This window comes from Astyanax mexicanus, chromosome 3, assembly GCF_023375975.1.
Source record: "Astyanax mexicanus isolate ESR-SI-001 chromosome 3, AstMex3_surface, whole genome shotgun sequence".
Lineage (NCBI taxonomy): Eukaryota > Metazoa > Chordata > Actinopteri > Characiformes > Acestrorhamphidae > Astyanax > Astyanax mexicanus.
This window is the reverse complement of record NC_064410.1, coordinates 14,862,446-14,868,586: the sequence shown is the minus strand read 5'-3', so window position 1 is coordinate 14,868,586 and position 6,141 is coordinate 14,862,446. Positions and strand designations below refer to the sequence as shown.

At 42.1% G+C, this 6,141-nt stretch overlaps 1 pseudogene; it reads right to left on the bottom strand.

Annotated features, from left to right (window-relative positions):
• Positions 1-584: 584 nt before the first annotated feature.
• On the bottom strand, positions 585-5,541 carry LOC111188303 (uncharacterized; annotated as a pseudogene).
• Positions 5,542-6,141: the final 600 nt, after the last annotated feature.

The following is a 6,141-nucleotide window of genomic DNA, read 5'->3' as shown; positions in this document are numbered from 1 at the left end:
CTAGGTTGAGATGTTCAGCGGTCCAGAACTTAATCTAAATTAATAGTTACAGGACATAACACTCAAACTTCATATTCCCCTCAGCGGTTAAGAGCTTAGTATAGCACCCAGTGAAACTCACTATATAACTATGAAAGTCTAGGAACTTAAAGAATCTCAGACTACAGACCTCTTTGGCTCCTAGGCTTACTAGGAAAAAGACTCAACAAAGTAATTGCTACAGATTAACAGTTAATGGTTTATTGTGACCTTAATTGACATATGTAACAATGTAACAATATTCCTAAAGTAATCTTAAGACAGATCTAAAGATAACAGTTAAGAATAGTGCACAGTACATTTGAAACACAATGTTGTATGGTATATTTGAAGTGATGGTTACATGCAGAGCATGGGAGGTCTCATACTACCAGACAAACTCAGAGAGTAGGTCTTTGTGCTTTCCTTAAATATCCAACCAGAACATTACACCTCAAATTTACATTGAGATTGGAATTTGGCACTATTTACCGACTATCACAACCATTTGTTCATCATGGCCTTTGATCATCACGGGGCAATCCTAAACCCATCAGGAGCAGGAAGGGGAGTGTCTCTCCAGAATGGAGACATTTCTCCCAAAGTTCAGAGATGTTTTATTAAGGTTATCTTTAACATTTCTTCATTGAGACCATTGTACTTCTCACACTGAGACCATTAAAATGATACCAAACACAAAGACATTCACATTTCATATTAACAAGATACATTTCAGATCCAGCATTTAAAAAGATTCTTCAGCTCAGTAGACATCCTCAAGCAAGATGGTCAGTTGCCCTTTGGCCCCATCTTCAAGCAAGAGGTGTCAACTGCCCTTTTGGCCAGGCTTCATGATTTCATTTGATTAACAACACAATGCCCGAGGTGAGGAGCGGAGGTGTGCAAAGACAATTACGGTACCCCATGGAATAGCCTTACAGATTCCCCCCTTTTGGCCCCTGAGAGCCAATCAAAGATCACGGGGGTCAATTCCAATTCAGTCCATACCCCATCCCAGGTCTACTCCTGCAGTCTTTGTGAAGTTGACAGCTGCAGGGGCTGGGCACGAAGTGTGTGGCTTTGCAGAGTGAACGAAGAGCACATCGGACATAGCAACACTGGATCAGGGTGACAGTGAATGTGACCATACTTGCAAATACACATCCTCTGAACACCCAATCCCACCCAGTGTAAGTGTACTGAGCCGAGTGTGTAGATGAACTGGGCAGGATCTCAGCAGTCTTCTTGGCCAGGTTCGTCTGTACCTATGCTTGGGTGATGTGATAATCCATATTTATAATGGTATGTTCAACTAAGTCCATTGTTTCTGTCAGGGCACAAGTGTTTTCCTCATAAAAGGTGTCGTTCCACCAGGGAGAAACATCCAAGTGATCTCTAGGCAGAAGCTGTGATTTGCCTGACAGGTCAGACCACTGTAGGTGAAAAAGTTCATTTCCATGCAGAGATTGGATGCTGATCAGCCTTGAGTTGTTCTGTGAAAAAGTTTTAAGAATGTTACAAGTACAAAGAATGTAACTAGTAGTCTCATGACAGCAAATGCAAGAAGTGAACAAGGTCTCAGTGTTTTCTAAAGTCATATACCCCACAATGTGGTCCCATTTTATTACTTGATTCTTCACCACAACCTCTATGGAGTTAATTGTAGTGGAATTTCAAAAAAAATCTGTTCTGGGTGGATAAATGAGAAAGTTACAAAGAATCCAATACAAACAGTGCACTTAGTGCTAATATACATTGTAAAAGAGGATAACAATTCAGCATAATTAATATCCTTCATATATATAGACCGCCTGTGTAGGTCCAAAGTTTCAATCTAATTATTTAGGACATGCTTAGGGTTCTTTTGCAGACGAAGGTTCCGGATTTCTTGGCTGGGTTGGTCTTCTGTGAAAGAAGTAAGGGTTAAAGAGCATGTCTGTGTACACTATATGTGTGAGATTGTATGTGTGCATCTATATGTGGCTATTTCTAGATCCTGTGTAGTAAGACTTTTTAGGATCCAGTCCATTATGCAAACTGATACACCAAATTCAAAATGCCAATTTTGGAATGTGGTGTGTTTTTTGGACATGTTGTAAGATTTTGGAAATTTGGTGGTTATATTCTGAGTGGGGAGATGGGTGGATCCCTCTCTATAACAATTTCTGTTGTTACAAATTGGTTCCGGAGCTACTCCGGGGAGCCATATCACTGACTGCATTATTGGAAGTGTGATGTGAGGTGTGGATGGCTCCTTGTAATATTTCCATACCCATCTCCCACACTTGACATTACAAGTGAGAAAGGCTCGCCGGCCCAGGTAACTGTTTTCTGGTCCGGACACTCTCCTGGCATCTGGATCCATGGAATGGCAGTGTGAAAACCTGGGTACATACAACAAAGACAACAGAGAGATTTGAGATCAATGTACAGTCTGGTTTGGCCTGGCACATTGCCAAGCACAGAACTTTCAGTCTCTGACTTTGGTTCACAAAAATGGGGCTGTCCGTGTACTTCTTTTGGCTGGTGTGGTAAGATTCTGTCATTAACTGTTGTAATGTCACAAATGTTAATGTCAGTAAGCCACTGCACAAACTTCTGTGCTGAAACCCCTTTGATTTTTCTTTGTAGCAACATTTGAACTGGCATATGCACCCTGTGCACTGCAACAGACTGGAAACCAACAACAGGCTCCGTTGTGGTCAACATCCAATGAACTGCCAGGACTTGCTGTGTGCATAGATCAAATTCAGTTTCTATCACAGACTTTCTTTGACTGTAGTACACTACTGGTCTAAGCTTTCCCCCATGTTCTTGAGCTAATACACTGCCATGGGTATTCTTGTGTGTGTCAATTTGAATGTGGAATGTTTTGGATGGACTGGGCAGGCCTAAAGCTGGCACAACACATAAAGGCTCTTGTAGTTCAGTGAAGGCATTTTCATGTTCAACAGTCCAGTCTTGTACTTCAGAGGGTTTCAATTTGCCTTTTGACAATGCATATAAAGGTGTTACGACACCTGAAAAATTTGGGATGAACTCGCGAAGAAAATTAGCAGTTCCTAACACCTTTTGGAGCGAGTTAAGTGTGTCTGGTCTTGGCAGTTTAGCAATGCATTTGTGTCTATCCTCTGTCAGTGCACAGTGGTTTTGGGGTAACGTGTCTCCTAAGTATTGAGCCTCATTTTGTCCAATCTGTGCTTTCTCCTCATTTAGTTGAAAACTCACAGCTCCCCAAGTCTGAATGACATTATCCACAAGGTTTAAATGGTCATACAACGGACCTTTTGTCTCAGGTAGGATTTCACCTACATAGCTAGTTACCTCTTCTGTGCTATCACACGGACTGAGAATTTCTGAAGCATCCTTGTGGAATGCTTCTGGACTAATGTGTTGTTCTTGACACTTTCTTTGCCATGTAAATTGAGTTTGGTTTATGGGAGACGCAAGTTTCCCTTGGTCTTTTGGGTAAAGGGACAAGAAACCATTTTTGATATCCAAACCTGAAGACAAGGCATCAGGTAATTGAATTAAAATTGTGGCTGGGTTGGCTACATTTGGCGTTGCTTGAGATAGCCCTTTTGGCACTGGTAAACGTGGTGAATTTGTGACTGGGCCGCATTTTCTGACTATACTCCTAGTTTCTAGCTCTTTGACAGTGCCGTGTTCAGAAGCTTCTGCTTCTGGTTTGATTTTGTACTGTTTCTGTGGGGGAGGTGAATTTCCTTCAATGCTGACCTCAAAGTCAGTTAGGTCACAATCATGCTCATGATTAGCCCTTGTGTCACTTTGTTTTTGGATCAGCTGTCGCACTGGGTCAGTTGTGGAAATGGACATAATGCTAGCACAGGACTTGTTCTTTGAAGTCTTATCTGTGCAAATCTCAATCTCTTTTTCCAAGCAATGAATAATAAAGCCATGCTTTTGCATTATGTCCATGCCCAACACTGTGCCCTCCCTGTTTTCTGGTACATACCAAAATTGTTCAGTCAACACTATTGAGCCTAAGTCGAGTCGAGTTGGTTTTGTACGGGTGGCTGTCATTAGCTCCTTGCCTATCCCTTTGATTTGGATGGTTTCATTAGTTAATGGAAGTGGTATGTTTGTACAGGAGCAAACTGCACCGGTATCAATCAAAATGTTCACTAATCGGCCTCCAAGATTAGATTTTATCTTAATGCGATTGTCACTAGGACTGACACTCCCAGCTCCAATGGAGGCCACGCACCCCTATGGTTTACCCATCCGATCTATAGCAGTTAGCACCTCTTTGTAAGGACTGTCCTGCACCTCTGTGTAAGGACTGCCCCTCCTTGTGTTTTTTGCCTTGCTTGACTTTGGACAGTATTTTGAGTTTGGGCAAAATGCTCCCCTAAACTTAGATATTCCCGATTGACTGATTGGCTGAGTTTCATCGCGCAGTTTAAAACAGTGTTTTCTGTCATGCCCATGTCTCTTACAGTAGCTACACACGATAGCATCACTATTCCCTTCAGCTTTCCAATGGGCTGCAGCTATGGGTTGTGTTTTGTAAACTTTTGATCTTTGTTCTATTTTTGTGGCCCATTCAATCAGTGCATTGTATGTGTTGTGTGGTGGGTCTCCACCTAGAGCTAATGCATTCTGAATTTGTGGCCCAGCATTGCTTCGCAGCATCTGCAGTAAAATTTCATGGTCACGGTCACACTCAGGGACTCCACTATATTCTCTAAATGTTACCCACATGCGCTCTGCAAACGTCTCAAATGTTTCCATGTTGGTCTGTTTGTTGTCAATAATTCTGTGCCATTCGGCTTTTGTTGGCCCTCGCAATTCAAGCAAGTTTTCTTTTATTCTGTTATAGATGTCACTGGTAGTTTCTCCTGGGAGACGAATTAGAATGTTTCCTGTTCTAAGATCATGTGACATTTTTGGTTGTAGCTCTTGGGGAATGGTGAGCAAGATTATTTGCCATACGTCGCGGGGTTCTAGGTTGTAAACGGACGCCTGTAGCATTATCCTGTCCCAGTAACTCTGAAATGGGCCTCGACGAGGCATCATGCCAACTACTTCTTTGTGTTTGGAACATTCATCACACGAAAGGGCTCGAGTGATGGTGGTAACGTCATTATTTGCATCCCTCACAGTTTTGACAACGGACACTTTAACGGTAGAATTTCTAGATGTGCCTGTTTTTGAACGGGTGATAATTGGGCTTTGGTACACGTGAGTTTTATTACGCTTTCTCAATTGAGAATTGCATTGGGGTCTATCTTCATCGTCCTCTTCATCTAATGGATATCGCAGACTTGCTTCACACATTTTGTTGTTAGAGATCTGACAGGTTTTAGAGAGCTTTGTAACAACTGCAATATCCTCATCCTCACTATCATCTGTGGTCCTACTCATGCCAGTTGAGCTAACTGCAGCTTCTCTAATGGCTGCTACGGGGAAGCCTGCATTGTTGCAGTAATCTTCCAGTGTGGAAGTGTAGCGCTTGTCTAAGTTCAGTTTTTGTCTGAGTTGTTTGATTTCAGATTCCATTACCTCACTTTGTCTTGCCCAGCTATGTTTTTCATAATCAAATGCGTCAATTTGTGCCCTCAGCTTTTCGATTTCTGTTGAGCGCATTGTCTCTAAGCTTTGGATGTTGTTTAAAACACGCTCACCTTCGGCTATTGTTTTTAAATCATTGCGTCTAAGCAACCATACAATTGCGGCAGGGAGATCACGAAATTTACTTTTATGTTTTAGTTTGACGCCTTCTGTGCAATACCAGTCAAGGATTTCGCTGTTATCCAACCTTAAATTTACACCATGGTCGCGCAAACGAACTAGGGTCTGGTGTAGTTGATCGCCACATGTTTCCATTAATTCCTCATCTACACTCTCATATCCCTGTCTTAAGTGTTTCTTGACTGAAAGTTTTCCCCCCATCGGATTTCTACGGTCTCCGATCTACCAATGGATATACCGATCCGTTCTACTGTATGTGTCTATATGGGGTGCAATTAAACTCTCCCTGAAGCTGAGAAAAGAAAAAGGTTGTACTCACCAGAACAGCTTGAAGAAAAGAACCAGTTCAAACCTCATCGCGGGTTGTGCCGGAATAACGTTGATCACTTGCAGTCCTTGCAATTCTTG